Source organism: Cibotium barometz, chromosome 21 (genome assembly GCF_041138505.1).
Source record: "Cibotium barometz isolate CiBa-2024 chromosome 21, ASM4113850v1, whole genome shotgun sequence".
In the NCBI taxonomy this organism is placed as follows: domain Eukaryota; kingdom Viridiplantae; phylum Streptophyta; class Polypodiopsida; order Cyatheales; family Cibotiaceae; genus Cibotium; species Cibotium barometz.
This window is the reverse complement of record NC_141066.1, coordinates 2,476,847-2,498,753: the sequence shown is the minus strand read 5'-3', so window position 1 is coordinate 2,498,753 and position 21,907 is coordinate 2,476,847.

The window sequence follows — 21,907 nt, the reverse complement described above, 5'->3', positions numbered from 1 at the left end:
TGGTTTCACTCTTGCTTGTTGAGGAAATCAAACCTAGTGACTCCTTTCATGATGCATCTACTAGCCATGATGATAATGGCAGAAATCAGGCTTTCTATTCACAAAGAGGATTTAGAGGCAGGGCAAGATTTGCATCACGTGGCCGTGGTAATGGTCGTGGATGGCAGGATAGGTCACCACAATAGAATTTTCAGCCTACATATGGTGCTAGAGGTGGTAGTGGATATACACCTCAAAGAGGCAGAGGTAATCCTCGTGGTAGAGGACGTTGGCAAGGCCAACAAACATCTAGGCAAAATGTGGAATGCCATTACTGTGGGAAATTTGGTCATATGGCACGTGATTGTTTTCGCAAATAAAATTATTTGAGAGGGGGTAGAGCACAACATGGTGGACATTATGCACAACATAGTGGTGGAAATTATGCATCAACAAGCAGTAATGATGGGAGCACAAATCACTTGTTTGCCATGAAACATGTTGTGGGATCTATGATGACAAATGTTGAAAGTGATGACACTTGGTTAACATTTCTACCACGACGACCTCGATCCATGTTCCTATCAATACGAAAATTCTTGTTAAGTCTCTTTATTTATGATTCAACCCGATTTTTGATTCAACTGATTCCGGGGTTCTCTAAATAGGTCGGCATTCCACAGAATCAAGGGATAAAGATACTCATATAGAACGCATTATCAGTTCAAAATTCATTCAGAATATCTCATTCATATCTTTAACATAATGGTCCATCAGACTAATTTTTTCCATCTGAGCAGTCCTCCATGGGGATTTCAATTTTTCAGATTTTTAATTTATCAGCCCTTAACTTGATCCACTGGACAAAAGTTAACAGTAGCAATCTGCCAGCATAATCCACTAATCTCATAGTGATTGGCTGAAGTCATTAACCTCATTCCAGTCAAGAACATCATCAGGGACTCATCCCATTCATCCTCATTGTGGTTTCGCTCAGCTTATTACATTTCAACCAAATTTTAGGGATCATCATTTTTCAATCAGAATCCAAATCAACTCATCAGTTCTCAACCAGAATTTAAAAATCATATCATTCACATTCGAATTCATCATCTGGATAGCATTAATGCCTATAATTTCAAGTCTTAGATTTACTCGTATATACTGCCAGTAAAGAGCTGCAGTTATACCCTCGGCATATACGGGTAGTCATGGTTCTTGGAACTATAAGGTAAATACCATCATGTCTAGGCCTCAAGCAAGTCAAGGATTCCATACAATTGCGGTACTTCCATCTGAAGACCCAATTACCAATTTACGAATTTCAGTTTGAATATCAAATTGTATGAATTTTATCACACAATTACAACCTTTTAGTGCTTCTTGATAAATTTTTGACATATTTGGCTTCTCCATTGATCCTCATTAGCCAAATAGCTCTGATACCAACTATAAGATCCCTATCCCCATTGCGCAACAAATTCAGGGTTGCTAGCAGTGGAAGTAGCACTTCTTGTGCAGGGCAGGGTCCCACACTCGGGGCCTCGCCCACGGATATCCGGACAAGAGACTAATCCATCGGTTTTTTCCAAAACCGAACCCGAAAAAAACTTCCTTTGCCCGGAAAGCACGGGTGATTCCACCAAGATAACTTTTCCCTAACGTAGTCAAAAGCCTTAACTAACTGAGCTCATTGGACCGAACCCGTAAGTCCCACAGTCAGAGCAGGGAAAAAGACTGTACTTGGATCATAGAGACCAACGCTTTTTTCCTCATTGAGAGGCAGAGCCGTTGATTCTTTTCCATAGAACAATTTTTGTCATGAATTTACTTCATCTATCGAACTAAACAGAAATTGAGTCTCGATTTATGGATCCATCAGTCCAGCCTAGCCCCATCCAGTCCCATGGGCTAGCCAACCGCCCAACCACTATAGTGATGGGATCCAATTAGGAATTTGGTTAGCTTTTGTCCTGGGTACCAGGGAAAAGAGTTCCCAGGCCCCCTAACCGGATGTTCATGCAAACATAAAACTAGTCACACCACTTACACACCCAATATGAAATTGCTTTTTTTTCTTCGCATAAGCTATCTTTAAAACAATCCTTTAATGAAACCATTGTGTCACTGATCATAATCCTCAAAATCTCTGGTTGAATCCTTATTTTTAATCATTCCTTCATCGGTGTACTTATGGCATCATTAGCAACCAGAACGCTCACCACCTGTTCACTTAGGGGCCTTTTCAATAGTTCCTAGCTCATAGTACCTGGCAATATAATCACTTATAAAAATCAAGATGGAATCTCCGTTGAAGATCAGCAAGATCAACCAACAGATCCATATAAAAGAGCCATGGACTCATCCGTTGAGGACCAGCAAGGTTAATCAACCAAATCCATGCCCGGTTTCAGAAAACAACTCTTACTCCTTGTTTCAATATCTTCCATGACGCACGTGTGGGTATATTCGGCAACCCAGAGCCCGAGCACCGTATGGTCAGCACCCTCTAGAATCCTTTGTAGGTCACCTAGCGCTTCACTCATAAGCCGCTTCCTTGGTCCCTCATTTAGCGTACTACCGGAAGCTCACCATTTAAATCAAACCGAGGTTGGTCAAGACCTCGGCCGACCATGCTACGCGAGACGTCCTTCGTTGACTCTCCGTCAGCTGTTGCAACTTTATTAGTTAGGTCTCCACGACCTTAATCACAAGACGATCAAAATGCTTCCCCAACATTCTTGACATAAAACAGTCATTTATAAACAAGTCACAAATACAGTTTCTATAATGAACTCTCGTCTTTCCACATTATCCCTCATCAGTCCACATTACTTATTCCACATTCCATTCATGTTTGTACTCATTCTCATCCAATCACGTCATTTTCTATCTCATCACATCAGATTCATTCACATCACATATCATTTATTCACATCCCAATTCACATGTCATCACATCTCATCCATTCACTCATATCGACGTCACAACATTTCACATACACATTCATTGATCCACATACACATCCACATTTGTATATCCACATCCATACATCCACTTCCACATCCGCATTCATACATACACATCCATATCCACATCCATACATCCACATCCACATCCACATCCACATCCACATCCATACATCCATTTTCACATCCACATTCATACATCCATATCCACATCCACATTCATACATCCACATCCACATTCATACATCCACATCCACATCCACATCCATACATCCATTTCCACATCCACATCCACATCCACATCCATACATCCATTTTCACATCCACATCCATACATCCATATCCACATCCACATTCATACATCCACATCCACATCATCCATTCATCCATCTACATCAACCCACATCATTCACACATCAAACCACATCATCCATACATCAATCTACATTAATCTACATCATTCAAACATCAAACCTTATCATCCATTCATCCATCTACATCAATCTACATCATTCACACATCAAACCACATCATCCATATATTCATCCACATTAATCTACATCATTTACACATCAAACCACATCATCCATTCACATCCGATTCACATACCGTCATTCATTCACATCCCCTTTTTCATTCATTCATATCATGATTCACATGCCATCACATTCCTTCACATCCTATACCATTCATTCACATCCTAATTCACAGAATATCACATCCATTCATCCATTTTCATTTATCTGATTCATATCACTTCCATCCATCCATTTACATCCATCTGATTCCTATCACATCTCATCATATCTATTTAATAGAGATTTTTTGATATAAAGATTCGTATGCATCTAATTAGGCATAAAGACAACTTTATTAGGAATAACACTTTTATAAAAATCCTTTTATGCATCAATTTAGGCATAAATTCAATTTTAAGGAAAATAACACTTTCGAATTAAAAATAAACCTTTTATGCATTTTACTATGCATAAATTCCATTTTAATGAGAATAACACTTTCAATATAAAAATAAATCTTTTATACATCTATCTATGCATAAATTCAATTTCAATGAAAATAATACTTTCGAAATAAAAATAAATCTTTTATGCATCTTTCTATGCATAAAATCAAAATTGATGAAAATAACTCTTTTGAATTAAAAATAAATTCCTTATGCATAAAGTCAAAATTGATGAAAATAACTCTTTTGAATTAAAAATAAAATTCTTTATGCATAGAATCAAAATTGATGAAAACAACTCTTTTGAATTAAAAATAAAATTCTTTATGCATCTATTTATGCATAAAATCAAAATTGATGAAAATAACACTTTTGGATTAAAATAAATTCTTTACGCATCTTTCCATGCATAAATCCAATTTAGTAGGAATTACACTTTAGAATAAAAGAATTTCTCTTATGCATCTAATTTATGCATAAAATCCATTTATGATGAAAATCACACTTTTAATATAAAAAAAATCTTTTATGCATATGTTTATGCATACAAATCATTTATGATGAAAATCACTCTTTGAATATAAAAGAATTTATTTTATGCATCCATTTATGCATAAAAATATTTTATGATGAAAATCATACTTTTATAAAAATTATCTTTTATGCATATGTTTATGCATACAAATCATTTATGATGAAAATCACTCTTTTAATATAAAAGAATTTCTTTTATGCATCCATTTATGCATAAAAATCATTTATGATGAAAATCATACTTTTAATATAAAAATTATCTTTTATGCATATGTTTATGCATACAGATCATTTATGATGAAAATCACTCTTTTAATATAAAAGAATGTCTTTTATGCATCCATTTATGCATAAAAATCATTTATGATGAAAATCGCACTTTTAATATAAAAATTATCTTTTATGCATATGTTTATGCATACAAATCATTTATGATAAAAATCACTCTTTTAATATAAAGACAAATTTAGGAATTTTGGGAATTATTCGAGTCCCATTTCTTATAGGATTGGTTGGAAACTTGGTATTTTTGTGTAGTTTGAGCTAACATCTATTTGTTGGTGCACTCTTTGTGCCATTAGATTATATCTTGACACAACTATTTGGCGTATTTGTTTGTAGTCGTATAGATACATACGTTAATGCAACAATATTGGAAGGACAAGGGAAACATGACACTAAACTTAATTGAGATTATACAACACCTTTCATATGAAGAAGATAATGTTAAATACTATCTCCACTTTGAGACATTGAAGTAAAAACATGGGCTTTATTTAATTTGCCAAAAGAATTCTAAATATCGCTTAAAAAGGAACCTTAGAAATGAGAGATCTCTAGAGGGTGTGGTGTTAGAAACAATAAAACAAAAAGTAAATCTCTACAGTACAATGTGCTAAGTTTACGATTGATCCACAGATAAAAACCCATCTTAGACACTATATCAAGATTATAAATCATGATATATATGCTCAAATTTGAGGGACATTGAAGTAAAAACATGGGATAATGATGCCAAAGAACACTTGGAAAAGGAACCTTAGAATTGAGGGATCTCCAAAGAGTGTGGTGTTTAGAAACACCAGAAGCAATCAAATTTCAATGAGATTGTTACATTCAAGTTTACAATTCATCCGAAGACAAAAACCCTTTGTAGACACTTTGTCAAGATAATAATTGAGTACAAATTATATCTTAAACATAGCGTTTTCTCATGTATTGCTCCAATACATACAAAGTTTCTCTATCATAAGCTGCTTCATTTACTAAAGTTTTGCAAGTATACTCCCGTTTGTTCTTTGCATAAATCCAACCGAGTAACCATGCGGTGATTGTTGTCTCCAAAAAAATTTGAAGCTCCTCTATATTTTGATTCCACATCTTTGAAAAAATCAAGTAGGTTCCGGGCATATTCCACATTACATTGTAGAGGGTATCATAAAAAATTAGCGTGTTAATTCCATCCAGGTCATGAAAAATTCTAGAGAGGGAGAGAGGGAGAGAGGGAGAGGGAGAGAGAGAGAATTATGTGTGTGTCTTAAGTTCGTGTGTTGGTTCAGAGACTTTTTAATAGATGTTGGAAGTTTTTGGTGCCAATTTTTTTATTTGGATAGCGTGTGTGTGGGTGTGCATGTTGGATTTTTAAAGATCTTAGAAGTTTTTAAAGATGTTTATTTATTTGAAAAGCAAGTGTGTGTTTGTGTGTGTGAGAGAGAGAGAGAGAGAGTGAGAGAATTATTTGCATGTCTTAAGTTTGTATGTTAGTTGAGAGTTGTTTTTTTAATGTGTAATTTTTTTTGAATGTTTTATTAATTTGAAACAGCATGTGTGTGTATTTGTATGTGTGTGTGTGTGTGTGTGTGTGTGCGTGAGAGAGAGAGAGAGAGAGAGAGAGAGAGAGAGAGAGAGAGAGAGAGAGAGAGAGATTTTGGGAAAAGTGTGTGTATATGAGAGCGAGAGAAATATTTTAGTTTTGAGAATAGGAAAAGTGTGTGTGGGGTGTGTTGTTGTTGTTGTTGTTGTTGTTGTTGTTGTTGTTGTTGTTGTTGTTGTGTGTGTGTGTGTGCGTGCGTGCGTGCGTGCATGTGTGTGTGTGTAAAAGAAAGATCGGGTTATTTTCGTGTGTCTTAAGTTTTTTTGTTCGTTGAGAGGATTTTTGTGCGTTAACTTTGTAGAGTACATTGTGCCATATGTTTTGTATAGTAGGTTTATAAGAATCCAAGTTGCACGGAGAGTGGATTAGTAAGAGAAACTTCTTATGTACTCACACACAGCAAGAAAAAGGGTGTGTACTTATGTGTCTTTAATTAAACACACATGTACACACACAAAGGGTAAGCACCCAAATGTACAGTTCCAAACATGTACACACACAATGTAATCGCATTATTATATTTGGCACCCATCAATGCATATAGTATTCATGCTTCTACTTACTTATATAATTGTATCTATGATTGACAAATGGAAGAGGTAACTTGTATTTTTTTTTTTAGCACATGAGGAGCACTCTTTCCTTTGAGGAAAGTGTGAAACTAGTTGTAGAGTTTGAGCATCGTTATTTTCATAGTCCAAGTTGGCTGGTTTATGCTGTTAATTAGAATGATGTTTTACAAATTACTATATGATTAGATTTAGAAAAAATAGATAAAAATATTACGCTCATGATTATTCAAGAAAGCCTAGGCTTGATTGATCGTTATGAAATAGACTATAATGTCCATGGTGATAGAGATCAAGTACGACAAGTATTTGATGAGGTTATCAAATGTATCCCAAAGCATAAGCTCCTTCGAAAATAAATATGGTTGTGTTTTTATTTTTAGTGACCATTGTAGTATTTTTCATTAGATTTAGAAAAAATAGATAAAAATATTACGCTCATGATTATTCAAGAAAGCCTAGGCTTGATTGATCGTTATGAAATAGACTATAATGTCCATGGTGATAGAGATCAAGTACGACAAGTATTTGATGAGGTTATCAAATGTATCCCAAAGCATAAGCTCCTTCGAAAATAAATATGGTTGTGTTTTTATTTTTAGTGACCATTGTAGTATTTTTCATTATTTCTTACTATCTCTAAATATAAAAAAGATCATGATTGTTATTAATATATAATTTGATTATGTTTCATGTAGAGACATGTCATTAAATATCTTGAAGTTTACCTATGACAATATCTTCTTTGAGGAGATGCCACGATTGGGCTTTTTGGATACCACTGTAGCCCAAAATGGGAAGTTCTTGGCTTTGATGGGTGGGATGATATTAATCCTCGATATATTTATATAGTCTTAGACCCTTATAGGCTAGATGACAATCTCAAGCTCCTCTTAATCAAAGAGACATTGGGATTATTAGATGGCTTTTACATTGTGGGTAGTAGATGTAGGAGCTCCAAGGAAAAGCGCTTTATTTTTACAGAAATATTGAAGTGCATTCTGTTAAGGAAGTTGGTAAAGATAATGTAATAAGATTTAAGATTATTGATGGATGGGTGTTCTCTCTATCTCTCTTTCACAAGCACGCACATATGAAATACACCAACAGTTATTCTTGCTCTTTATTTTGTATTTGATGTGAAATATAGTTAGGATAGGATGACAAAAAAAGAGAGATCATAAGTTTGTAATTTTTTTGGGCCTCTATATGTGATTGTGTAGAAGCAAGCACAAGGATGATCGAATCAAAGTTGGTGCTTTCGAGTATAATTCTCTCTTCAACTTGAGGTTAGTTCTTTTGATGCCGTTTCTGTCTCTCTCAATTTTTGTGTTAAAAAGGGATGCATAGATAAATGAAATTTTTTTTGTTGCATGTTTGGTTAGCGAGAGAGAGAGAGAGAGAGAGAGAGAGAGAGAGAGAGAGAGAGAGAGAGAGAGGACTCTGTACATCAAGATACTCCTTTTATCTCTTTTTTATCTTATGAGTGTTTTATTGTTGATAATTTGTATTGCAAATATTAGTATAATATTGATATGCTAGAAACCTTTCATTTTTTAGACTTTTGCCTATGAGATTGTACGGAATATATATAATATACAAACTATAGTAGCCTTGGAGAATATACGCATGTAGTAGTCTTATATTAACTGACAAACGTTCTTAAAAAAACAAAAAACCTTTTCATAGGTAAATATATGTATCACTATGTACCTTTTTTTGTTGCAGTATATATGTAGGTTACTAGGGTTATATGTTGGCAAAGATACATAGAGATAATTGTAGAGCTGTAAGATTTAATTTTGGATTTCAGCAAATGGAGATTCAAAATGATAACAACTGCTCCAAAGCTGTAGTGGTTTGTGAATTTAAATGAGCTGCCTATGGATGATAATTTTCATTCTATAACTTGTGTCGTTGGTGATGTGAAAGATATTAAATCTGAATGCCACTCTATAAGGCGAGTGTTTTCTTTGCCTCGGAATGTTAAGCACCCAGCAACTATGGTGGTATATTCTAGAGATTGTACTCTTCACTTAGGAGCCCTTTCTTATAAGTGCCATTTTTGTGGTGCAATAATTTGGAAATGTGAGACGTCAAGAAAGCTTGGACAATATGTGGGCAAACACTGTTGTGGAAGTGGGAAGGTCTCTTTACTACCTTTGGAAAATCCACCTCTATAAGGCGAGTGTTTTCTTTGCCTCGGAATGTTAAGCACCCAGCAACTATGGTGGTATATTCTAGAGATTGTACTCTTCACTTAGGAGCCCTTTCTTATAAGTGCCATTTTTGTGGTGCAATAATTTGGAAATGTGAGACGTCAAGAAAGCTTGGACAATATGTGGGCAAACACTGTTGTGGAAGTGGGAAGGTCTCTTTACTACCTTTGGAAAATCCACCTCCTGCAATGGTTGAGTTGTTACGTGATAATGATAATGCAAGTAAGAAATACAGAAAGAATATATGCTCTTATAATAATGCCTTGGCATTTGTTTCACTGGGTGCTCATTTGGATAGTCAGTTCACTAGGGGGGGAGGAGTATTCAATTTTCGAATCCATGGTACCACCTCATCGTGTTGGTTCTGTAATACCTAATGAAATACCTGATGAAACATGAGATGTGGCTCCTCGATTTTCTCAGCTTTGTGTATGATACAGAGCATGAATTAGAGAATAGACTTCATGGGATGCCCTCTTTAAATCATAACATTCTTGAAAGGTTGCAAACAATGATGTATGGACATAATCCATACGCATGTGCACTTTGTTCAACGAGAGAAATGTTGCTGTCAAGCCCACATGCAGATTTGAGAACAGTCATCACTGAAGCGCGATCAACCTCAAGGCAATACTTGGTTCCTCTACAGGAAGTGAGGTAGTAGCTATCATGCCGGGTCAAGGAGATGATTTTCATGTGGGGCATAGAGACATTCAAATAATGTCGCGCACAGGTGCTATAAAAAAAATATCTGACTTGCATCGCTCATATATGCCTTTGTTATATGTTCTTCTATTTCCTCGAGGAGAGGATGGTTGGCATGTTGGAATTCCACTTAATGGTAGGAATAGAGAAGGTTCGAATGAGAAGACAAAGACTGTAACTCAACGACAATATTATGCATATAGACTACAAATAAGGGAAGATACAAATGCATGCCTTCTACGCGGTGGTCGTCTTTTGCAAGAGTACATTGTTGATGCATATAGTAGCATGGAAGAATCCAGATTAGTATGGATACACAATAACCAGAAAGCATTGCATGCTGAAGTATACCATGGTCTTGTAGATATGGTAAATTTAAGCGATGGGGTCAATAGAGTCTCTGCAGGCATTTCTAGATGCAGGGTAGTACTGCCATCTACATATACTAGGGGGCCTAGATATATGCATCAATTATACCAAGATTCAATGGCTATTGTTTAGGAAGATGGGTAAACCTGACCTATTGATCACCTTTACTTGTAATCCCAAGTGGGATGAAATAACCAATGCTTTATTTTTGGGTCAGGTTGCCCAAGATTGACCCGACTTGACTGCATGGGTCTTTTATGAGAAGCATAAGGATATGATGCACTTATTGGTGAAAAAATTAATATTTGGAAGGGTATCGGGATTTGTTTCTGTTATTGAATTTCAAAAAAGAGGCTTGCCAATGCATATATATTATTGATATTGGAAAGTGGATGTAAATCGATTGAGATCCCTCACTATGATATGTTGGTATGTGCTGAACTTCTTGATAAGGTGATGTTTCTTGAGTTGCACAGCATAATTAGTCATTGTAATGTCCATGGACCATGTGGTGAATTAAATATGTGCTCTCCTTGCATGGTTAATAGGAGTTGCAAATATCGGTACCCTCAAAATTTTTACGAGACTACTAACGTTGATGACAATGGGTATCCAACTTACATGTGGCGAGAGGGTGGTAGTTTCATCCACACAAAGGATCATAGGGGGGATAGTCGATGGGTTGTTCCATATAACCCTTTTCTCTCTTTGTAACTAAGCCTTTGAATGGAGAATGTTTGCAAAGATGTTACCTGTGCAATCTTTGATTGCTTCTGGATTGCTTTTATATACAGTGCCATTATATTATTCCTTCCTTGGCTCAAGCTACTAAACACACATACACACACTTGTTATTTTTTCAAAATAATAGAGGAATTTTTTAATTTACTACCTCTCATGATGGCTTATGACTAAAAACAACAATTTTAATGCTTTCATATTGGGGCTTTAGTCTATTGAGTGTGAAAATACTTTATGGTGTAAACTGGTCTTTTTTGGAGTTATCTTTTTGCTCCTCTCTGGAAAGACGGTCGTCTCCCTTCGTATGCAATATGGGCAAGTAGACTACGCTCCTAGCTCACCAATGGAATGATAAACACTCCTTTCATCGCTAGGGGATTCAACCCGGTTAGGTGCATGGAAGCTTATCCCTTTCAGGAGAGAATGCTATGAACACCACTACCTTGACATAGACTTTACACACACAAGGTCAATCTTGCCATAGCTCATTCACTCATCATCCCACTCATTCATGCATCCAATACAAGAAGAAGGCTAAGCTAATGCACACACAAGCTCACTCATAAGCACACAAGCAAGCACACTTCATTCTCAAGCACTTACTTCCTTACATGCACACAAACCTTGAAGCTTAATGGAACTTGAAATAAACATGCATTCTCATTCACTACTCAAGCAATGCCTTGCCCATAGATAAGCTACAAGCTATGGAGAAGCTTATGCTTGAATCCACTACCACACAAAGCCTAATAGAGAATCCACACGCATCAACAAATAAGCATGCACACTAGAGAATAGAGATGAGAAGAGAGAAAAACATCATCTCATTGCATTGAATTAGAAGAGCATTGCTCATACAATAGTGTAGATGGGGAGAGAGAAGAGCTTGCACCTCTATGAACAAGAGGGAGAGCTAGTCTCAAGAGAGCTCAAGCATGAGTTTAGCCCAATGTGTGTGTGAGCTCTCAAATGAGCCACTATTTATACTAAAACTCCTAAAACTCCCAAAACTTCCCATGTGGGACTATTCTCAAGCCCACTCCCACACTCACCCACAACTTGGAACTCTCTACAAGAGCCCTAAATAAGAATGTCAAGTCTCTTGTTTTCCTGCTTCCATCTTTGTGTTGCATCCTTGCATTGATCACCACTCGTCATGCAACATTCCCCCCTTCCTATTTTGCGCATGTCCTCGAGCGCGTAGATGCCAAGGAATAGTAGAATCTCCAGTGTGTACCTGCAAGCAAAATGATAGGTGGTTTGTGTGTTCTCTTAAAAAAAAAAAAGAAGCAAAAGTACTGACGGAGAATAACAAGGCAACAATTTTATTGAATAAGACATGGCAATAAACGTCCAATGAGCTAGAGGAAGGAAACATTGAAATAGTGTAGAGATTGAATAGGTTAGTTCAAGCCTTAATAATTACTACCTGCAGCTAACTAAAGTAAAGAATGTTTTATGCCAAATGTATTGTTCTTTTCCTAGAAGGCAAAAGACAACAGTTAATCGAGGGACTATCAAGTAGTATACTGAGCCTATGCTAAGTCAAAGACGTCGGTTCAACATTAATAAATCTAACATAATTATGTAGTGGCAGACTCTTGATATTGTTTGGTTTAATATTTTAAGCACAACGGCGACCATCCTGGATTAGACAAGCATTTCTCTTGGTGCCTTTCTGTCCTCTTTTTTTTTTTTTGGAACAGGGCTCTCTTCAAGAGTATGTTTGCGCACCCCCCGCAGTATGGCTATTCCTGTTGCTACACAAGGCATTGGTCTGGGAAAGGTATAGACCTCCCTCACCTACCATGAATAACAAGGCAATAGGCCACAAACATATACACTTTTATTTTATTTTTGTCATGCCAATTTTTGTTATGGAAGGTTTATTAGATTGTCCCTAAGCAATGTCCTAGTAAGGGCAAGATATCCACTGACGGTCCTATGATTAATTTAGTCTCTTTGTCCTAGGTCTGGAACTCTACCTTTAGCACAAAACACTAATTACTTTGTATTAGATTTTTGTTATGGAAGGTTTATTAGATTGTTCCTAAGCAATGTCCTAGTAAGGGTAAGATATCCACTGACGATCCTATGATTAATTTAGTCTCTTTGTCCTAGGTCTGGAACTCTACCTTTAGCACAAAACACTAATTACTTTGTATTGCTAAACGGGTAAAAACAATACTTATACTATCAAGTCTAAAGCTACTAAAATGCTATCCCTACTCTAGACCAAAGGAGATGCATATTGCCATGCTTAGTAAAGTGAAATTTATAAACAATCAAGCAACAAGAAAAATACACAAAACATTAGAGATTGGCATGAGTTCACCTGTTTCTGTTAAAGCGCTGGTTGGTGAAGAATTGTTTGCACTTGATTGTATGACTGTCACTTGCGGTACTGAAGCGGAAGATGTAGTTTGGTGCTTGTATCTGTTTTATTCCGACAAAACAAACTAAAGAGAAAGAAAATTAAAAAGACAAAAAATAAGAAACATTGGTGCTAAAGATCGAATTTGGCCGAGGGAAAAAACCCAATGGGAAAAAGTGCCCTGGCTTCTAGTTCTTATTAAGAGAGTACAAGTGCTATTCTTGCACTGGGGGTGGATGTATGTCTGCATTCTTAGGTGGGTGGACATCAATAGTTTCAGGATATAAAGATAACCCAGAATGTAATCCTACCCATGGAGTAGATGGCAAGGGAAGAAGTGCATCTTCACTAACATATGGTATGGGCACAGTAGGAAGGCTAAAGAGGCACCTATGGTTTTGAAACTGTTCTAAAGACTCACTCACATTGAGCCAAAATTGACATGTAGATTCATGGGGAAGAAGAACCTGCAAAATGGGAGGGGTTAGCAAACGAAGGGTGTCTTCGCGCCATGTTTGAGCTATTTCCTCTTCCGAGAGTCTTTGTTGGTTGGGTCCACATTGCGGCATCATAATTGCCCAAAAATTATGTCGTTGAGGTGTGACCCCCATGATCTGCTGCATCATACCAGTGCCATAGCGACGGAAATATGTGCGACACTGCCAACATATATGGTAAGCATTCCCCCCAATACCATATGAGCACAGTCGCGGCAGTGTGAAAACGGATGATGTTGCTGGTAGTATAACTCCACAAATTGTCTTCCACAGCAATCCTCACCCACTGGGGCATAAAAATATTAGGAGTGCGTCTGAAAAGGTGCAATGTTGTAGCCCCCTTGATGGTCAGGGTGAGTGCTATCTAGGTCCAAAGATGGACTGCATGTGTCCAGCCAAGTCTCCATTTGGTTATTCTACACAACACATAAGGAAGTGTTCAGTTTTTTTTTAAATTTAATACAAGTTGAACGAAGGATGCTAATATGTATAGGCATGACGGAAATAGAGCTAATAGATTCGATAGATGAATTGCCAAAAAGTAGCTTTTGTAGCATGATAGCTCTTTCAAGAACGAGTTTGCTTTTGGATGTAACATTATGCAAATTGTTTTTGGGGTGTTGACGTATGGCATAGGTTCCTTTTTGTTGGACTCTTTTTGGTACCCATTTCAAAGTACGTGCAAGAGATTGAAGTTTAGTCGGAGGTGAGATTATAGCGATAGGCATAGAAAATGCATTGGGACAAATAGGAGGAGGTGTGAATGGAGATGTTTGAACACTTCTGAGCTTTGGCAACCATATGGCAGCTGTGTTCTTGCCATCCCATTGGGCTTTCAAAATTTTCTTAGGTCTTTAGAGTGCCCAACTCTAACACCTATGCCTGTAGACTTATGGCTGGTAATGTAATTTGATTAGGGAAAGAGTAGAATACCGACAATATTCCAAATAGTTGGAGTTGTAGGAAGAATGCTCTTTCCTTGATAGTCAGGGAGTCTACTTGTGTAGGAGCCTGATTGAAAGTTGTCGACTTTGTAAGACAAACTTTGACATTGCTTGTGTTTTGAGGAATAGACTCTAAACTTGATTCGGTTGCAATATCCTCCTTCTGATGTGTTGCCTCTGAGATAGAAGTGAGTAAAGGTACCCACTTGCCTTTTTCTTCCCATGTCGGTTTGGAGTATCCCTTCCTATTCGAGACCTTCTGATGATGTCCGATTGACGCGTCAGCTTGTGTTTCCACCTGGACTCTTTCAGGCTTGGTAAGGCGTGGTTTCCAGTATTGATTTGGTTTCTGTAAGTGAGGTGGTATTGATTGCTTTTGTTCTTGATTAGATTCAAGAACATAATTATGTTTTGCTGCAGTAGTCCCTGCATTCTTTTTTGGTAGCCACAAGGTAGTAGCACCCTCGTAGTAGCCTTGTGCTTGCAGAGCCTTCTTTGGGATCCACCGTTGTTGAGTGGTCTTGTTGGAGGTGGAACTGTTGGTTTTGGTGAACCTCCTCTTTAGCTTTATATTCCTTGGATGTTCCTTGGCAGCATTGGGTCTTGGCTTGTGAGCTGCTTTAGGTAACCAGATTTGAATTCTAAGTGCTTCCCCCCTTCCGTAGCCTTGTGCATATAAGAGAGATGTTGGCACATACCATCCTTGAGTACTGTCATTGTCATTATTCACCCAAATCATTGGATCTTTTGAGGTTGTCTCTATCACAGTAGTGATGGTCTCCACCTTTTGAAAAGATGGGAGTGCCGAAGCACTTGATCCTGTAAGGTGAGTAGAATTTACCAAAACAAGGTGTATTGTCGTGAGTTCCAGTCCATACCGCATCTGGTGGTTCTAATCCATGATCTGCCTAGAACAACATCCACCACTGCTTGGCTCTTGTTAGCAACATAAAAAGTCACGTGCATAGATTGATCCTGAATGGACATATTAATACAGCACTTGCCTAGGGCTGGGGTTTCATCACCAGAGAAACTTTGGAAGTTCAATGATGCATTGGTGAGCAAAGGTTGGCCTAATGACGTCCACGCTTCATAAGACAAAACATTGCAGTCGGCTCCCAAATCTATCAGTGCAGACGCTGCAAAGATTACTCTTTGAGTAGGGATCCTTACTTCAATATGAAAGGGATTCCCCACATTTTCCATACAATTTTTGTTGCTATACTCACCCCTGCTCCGCTATCTAGAATAGCTATAGATTCAATCTTGTTGATCTCCACAGGAAGCGTAGTATTTCCTTCGTCATCTTCACAATGCTTGCCAACTTTGTTCATAGGAACTGGAATTGTTTGCTTAAGCATTAGCTCAGAAGCCTTTGCCTTCAACAACTCCTTAACCTGGATGTTATGGTTCCACAATCCTTGCTCAATTAATTGTGTAGCCACTTCTCTCCACAATCTTGTCCTAAGCTTTAAGAACTCTGCGAGTGGAATGGTACAAGTAACTGGTGCCGACATTAAAGCTTGCAAACTCCCTATGTCTCGTTCCTGATGAGGTTGTCGTGTCATTGATGGTACTCGCATGATTTGGCTATGTGCTTCGTACAGTCCTAAATATGAGGGCAGTGTCTTGCATGTGAGCTTGTTGCTCTGAGCTGAGACAACAGTCTGAGCATCATCTGGTAGAGATAAAGCATCTAATTATTGAACCCTTTGATTCGAGAATTCTACTATAGAGAACGGTGGTGACTTGTCAGAAGATGCTAGATCCTCAACTTGTTTTTGCACCGCTTCCCACATCTCCCTTGCTACTGCTTCCTCTATTTCAGGAATTTCATCTCCAAAATCCACGGTAGTCAATGGTTTTGACTCGTCTGCATTGGTATGAGGTAAATCATCTCCTTCAGGCATTTCTGGGAAATGTAGAGATACAACTTCACTTCCCTTTTCCATGCTTGGCATGGCTTCTGGTATCGTCTCTAAGTTAGGCTTCAGAGAAGGAGGTCCTCTTGCGTACATAGGTGGTGGGCCGTCTATTAGAGTCTGAGTATCCCTAATCAACTACTTATGGATAGCCAAGTTGATTGTCTCTTCACGAGGGTTAGGATATTCTTACAGCTTCTTAGGCAGCTCGGTCAGAGCTGTGATCCTACTATTATACGCTTGAAGTGCTGCATCTAAAGGCTCGTACACCTTGTCCACAAGGACTGATCCTCCTGAGCTTTCCTCAGACTCGGATGCTTTTCCCTTTTGCTCATTTTGAGTTTTTTCTCCTATTTGTTTTGTTTTCAACATTCCTTCTAGCTCTTTTGGGATAGAGTTTCCTCCATCAGAACTCTTCTGCTCCTTCGACTTCTTACTCCCCTTGCTGCGTGGTTTACGTCGAGTTGATTTCTTTCTCTCTTTTCCATCTTTGGTTAGAACCTTAATCTCAGAGGGTTTCTCAACAACCTCTTTGACATTCTTTTGCGCTTGGGCTCTAGTCTCACTACTCTTAGCGACACTAGTTTGTTCTCCTCCTCAGATGTCATGGGTGATGGAATCACTTGAACATAGTTGAGGGGCGCTTTAGCTTTTTGTGCTGCCAGAGCTGCAGGCTTCAACAAGCAATCCTTTGGTAGATGGTCAATGCTACACCCTTGGCAAAACCTTTCTATAGGTGGAAACGTAGATGTTGTGCCTATGTTAGCTAAGAGGGGTCGTTTCTTGTTTGGACATTCTCTCGTCCAATATGGCCCACCACATTCGTAGCATGGTCCTGTTTGTTGCGTGGGGTATAGTCTCTTTGTAGGATATGGTCCTGGATAACCTTGAGTCTTGGTTGACTGAGATCCTATAAGCATCAAAGAGCTTGGGTCTCCATTAAAGTCATGAACTAGGCTTGGTCTGGTTGGGTTCTCAAAGTAGGGTTCGACAAGAGGATGCTCCATTTCGATGTAGTATGGTTGAGAGCTAACCATCTCCATTCCTAATTTAGGATTCTCATATTCCACATATCTAAAGGAAGCTGTGCCAGGTGGAGGAGGTTGAGCTCCTAGCAGCACCGGCCGTGCTTGCTCTTGAGCAACTAAGGCTCTCTCATGGTTCACAACTTGCTGCCTAGGTGCAGAGTTGGCTGCTTGTTCCCTTTGTATCCTTGCAATGTGATTGCAGTCCGAAGTCACATGTGTGTAGTTCCATTTACAAAGCTGGCACCACTTCTTTGTTGGTTGATTGCCAACCAATGGTGAGAAGGTTGGGCACTGCTCGGTTTTATGGCTACCTCCACATCCTCCACAAACGTAGGGGCCTGTAGGTACAGTATGCATGTATGATGGTTGGGGTCGGTAGGAAGGTCTGTAGTATTGTCCCATCTTTTTCAATACTATCTCGGCAATCTGATCTGGATTAAATAATGGCACACTAGAGTCAGAGCCCTTCCGAGAGCTACGTTTATCATCCGGATGACTATCTTGGTTTCCCATGCCAGTCATGTCAAAGTTGTCATCGTAATCCATGGCATCCATGCAACACTCATTGAAGATGACATGCTTCTTTGCGTACAAGTGAGCGTGAAGTGTCTTGTTTCGTAAGCCTTCCAGGAAGATAGAAATTAATCTTCCTTGGCTTGGCTTCTCATCGTCAGGGCATCGACGATTGATGTACTGCTTTAGCCTATTTACACAATCTCGCACAAATTCTTGATTTTTTGCTTAAAAGCGTAAACTTGAGCTACCACATTGTGCTTAATTCCCATTTTTGAAAACGCAGCTATAAAGCTCTTTTCCAGCCCATCGAAAGATCGCTTTGCCTCAGGCTCTAAAGTCTGAAACCATGATAAAGACTTACTCTCTAGTGTCAAGCCAAATCCTTCGATTTGCCGTGACTTGCTCCGCATGTATAGCTTGCTTAAAAGCTGCTATATGGTCATATGGGTCACTGGATCCATCATACTTCTTGACAAGCTTTTGCAGCGCAGATGGTCTCACTTTTCTAGAATATTCATCATCATGTCTCCTATATGAGTCTCGGCCTCTAACTCTAGGCTCTTCAAATGTCAATTCACTTGGTCTATGGGGTTCTCTTGGAGGTACATATCCGGTCTTTCTTCTCCCCTAGATTCTCTAATAGCCCCGGGTCTCCTCGTAGGATCAATCATTGGAAAGACTGGTCCTCTAGCAGTTGTTCGCATAGAAAGTGCTGGTCGAGCCACACTTGGGGTTCTAGCCCATGGTGGTGCTAATGTTTCTCCTCGAAAGGCAGGTTCATCTGGACATGCCATGTCTAAGGTAGACACCTCAGTGAAAAGGGGCCTTCCTTTCCATGTCATTTCCCTAACCTCTGGCCATTCAAGGGTTCTAAAGTCGTTCCCCCATCTATTATGAACACGCTTAGTGAAACCTTCTAGATGCTCTATAGTTATTGTATGCGTGACTGGAAGCTCTAAGCTCGGGTGCTTAGTGGTTGCATAGTAGGTTTCTACCACATCCCTATAAACCTCTTTAATTGGGTCGTCTTGATAGATTTTAACTACTGGAATTTCTTTTACTATGTCCCATGGGTTTGTCTTGGTCTCTTTTTCTTTTCTCGTTCTTTCTCTATCCTCGCAATTCCTGTCAGAAAATAATTCTTCAAGTAAAGAAATGGGCATACCGGGTCTGCACGATGTTCCTGGCACATTTGGGTCCGATGAAAGCTCCTTCTTCTGCTTTGCTTGTGCGCTAGGTTGAAGTACACCCAAAGCATCCACTTGTTCAGGATTTTTGGTGACCTCGTAGCGTACTCCATTTCTACCCATGTACATATTGTCTTGGTAGTTTACCCATGTTGTTGGTTCAAACGTAGAATGAATGTCTGCAATTTTAACAACAAACCGGCTCATTGGATCTTTGTAGATCTCACGCCATGCACGTTTGTATACAAGAAATGGAGTCTCATGTTGTCAATCAACTCCCCATCTAGGATTTCAAATGGATTAGCAGAGTCTGCCATACCAATGGGTGTGGATGGTCTATTCATGCCAAATGACTCGTTTACGTCCATTGAAATATCACTCTCGGTTCTTGAGAGGCTCTCTGCTTGAGACTCCGAAGATGTCTCGAGAATGCTCTCCAAGTTGCCAACAACCGATTGAGTGCCGCTCCCTTGAGTGGTTACCCTAGATGGTGCACTAGTGTTACGTCCCCCCTAGTATTGTTCTCGAGCGTAGATGCATATGCTATTTTTAGCACGTTGCCGTGTCCAGTTTTTGAATTTTTTTAATTTTTTTAATATATATATATATATATATATAAACCCTACCTAACCACTAAATGCAACTAACATGAATATGTGTGAATACATATTTTATTTTTATTTTTTTATTTTTTTAAATAATTACGTAAAAATATGAATTATGCTAAAAATACTAATTATGCAGATTACACTAATTATGCAAAAAATTACAAAAATTTAAAAAAATACAGAATATGTAGAAAATGTGGACTCCAAAGAAAACACATAATTTATAGGATTTTTTTAAATTATTTTTATTTTTATTTTTTTATTTTTTTAGAAAAATGTAAAAAACATGAAAATTGGTATGCAAAAATTGCAGATTTTGAAAATTTAAAGATTAACAAAAAACAAAAAAAATAAAAAATAAAAAATAAAATACTAACCTGGCACCTTATCGCTTCCGCTTTTTGCGCGCCGGCCACCTTATCCGATCTCTCCTCCTCTCTGCTGGCGGGTGAGCTGACGCCACCGGCCACTCCTCCTCACTCTCTCTCTCTGCTGACGCCACCGGCACCACCAGTGCATATACCCGACACGCCTCTACTTCCTTCGCCTAAGTCTCCACCAACGCATGTACCAGGCACGCCTCTCCGCCGTGTGTTACACTCTGAAAACACCTTAGCTATCACTGCTGCTACACTCTGCTTGCTCTAAAGCTCTCCAAGCCCAGGAGTGTAGGTGCAAGGCGTAGTTGGCATCGAGGCACCGTTCGGCAGCCTGTCCGTTAGCCCGTCATCACTCGAAGCACTCCCAACCTCCTCTCTGCTGTGGGTGCCTTCACCTCCTCATGGCCACCTTCGCCTTCTCTTCCTCCTCCTCTGCTGCGGGTGAGGCACCTCGCTCTCTCTGTAGCTAAAGCCGGCAATGAGCTTGCCTGCAAGAGAGCCTCCTTGCGGCCACCTTTGCTTCCTTGGCTTCTCTGCTGCCTTCAGTGGCCAGCAGCTGAAGCCAGTCAATTAGCTCGCTCGCAAGAGAGCCTCCTCTTGCTGCGCCTTCTCCTCCTCTTCCCTTCCTTAGCCAGCAGTAGATCTGAAGCACCTTCGCCCGCAAGGTGGGATTCGGAGGTTATCCACTGAATGTTTAGAATGTTTAGAATGTAATGGCTGCCAAAGATCCTCAACCAACCGTAGGTTCTCCTCCCCGGCAGCGGCGCCAATGGAAAGACGGTCGTCTCCCTGCGAATGCAATATGGGCAAGTAGACTACGCTCCTAGCTCACCAATGGAATGATAAACACTCCTTTTGCTCTAGGGGATTCAACCCGGTTAGGTGCATGGAAGCTTATCCCTTTCGGGAGAGAATGCTATGAACACCACTACCTTGACATAGACTTTACACACACAAGCTCAATCTTGCCATAGCTCATTCACTCATCATCCCACTCATTCATGCATCCAATACAAGAAGAAGGCTAAGCTAATGCACACACAAGCTCACTCATAAGCACACAAGCTCAAAGCACACTTCATTCTCAAGCACTTACTTCCCTAGCATGCACACAAACCTTGAAGCTTAATGGAACTTGAAATAAACATGCATTCTCATTCACTACTCAAGCATTGCCCATGGATAAGCTACAAGCTATGGAGAAGCTTAAGCTTGAATCCACTACCACACAAAGCCTAATAGAGAATCCACAAGCATCAACATAGAAGCATGCACACTAGAGAATAGAGATGAGAAGAGAGAAAAACATCATCTCATTGCATTGAATTAGAAGAGCATTGCTCATACAATAGTGTAGATGGGGAGAGAGAAGAGCTTGCACCTCTATGAACAAGAGGGAGAGCTAGTCTCAAGAGAGCTCAAGCATGAGTTTAGCCCAATGTATGTGTGAGCTCTCAAATGAGCCACTATTTATACTAAAACTCCTAAAACTCCCAAAACTTCCCATGTGGGACTATTCTCAAGCCCAC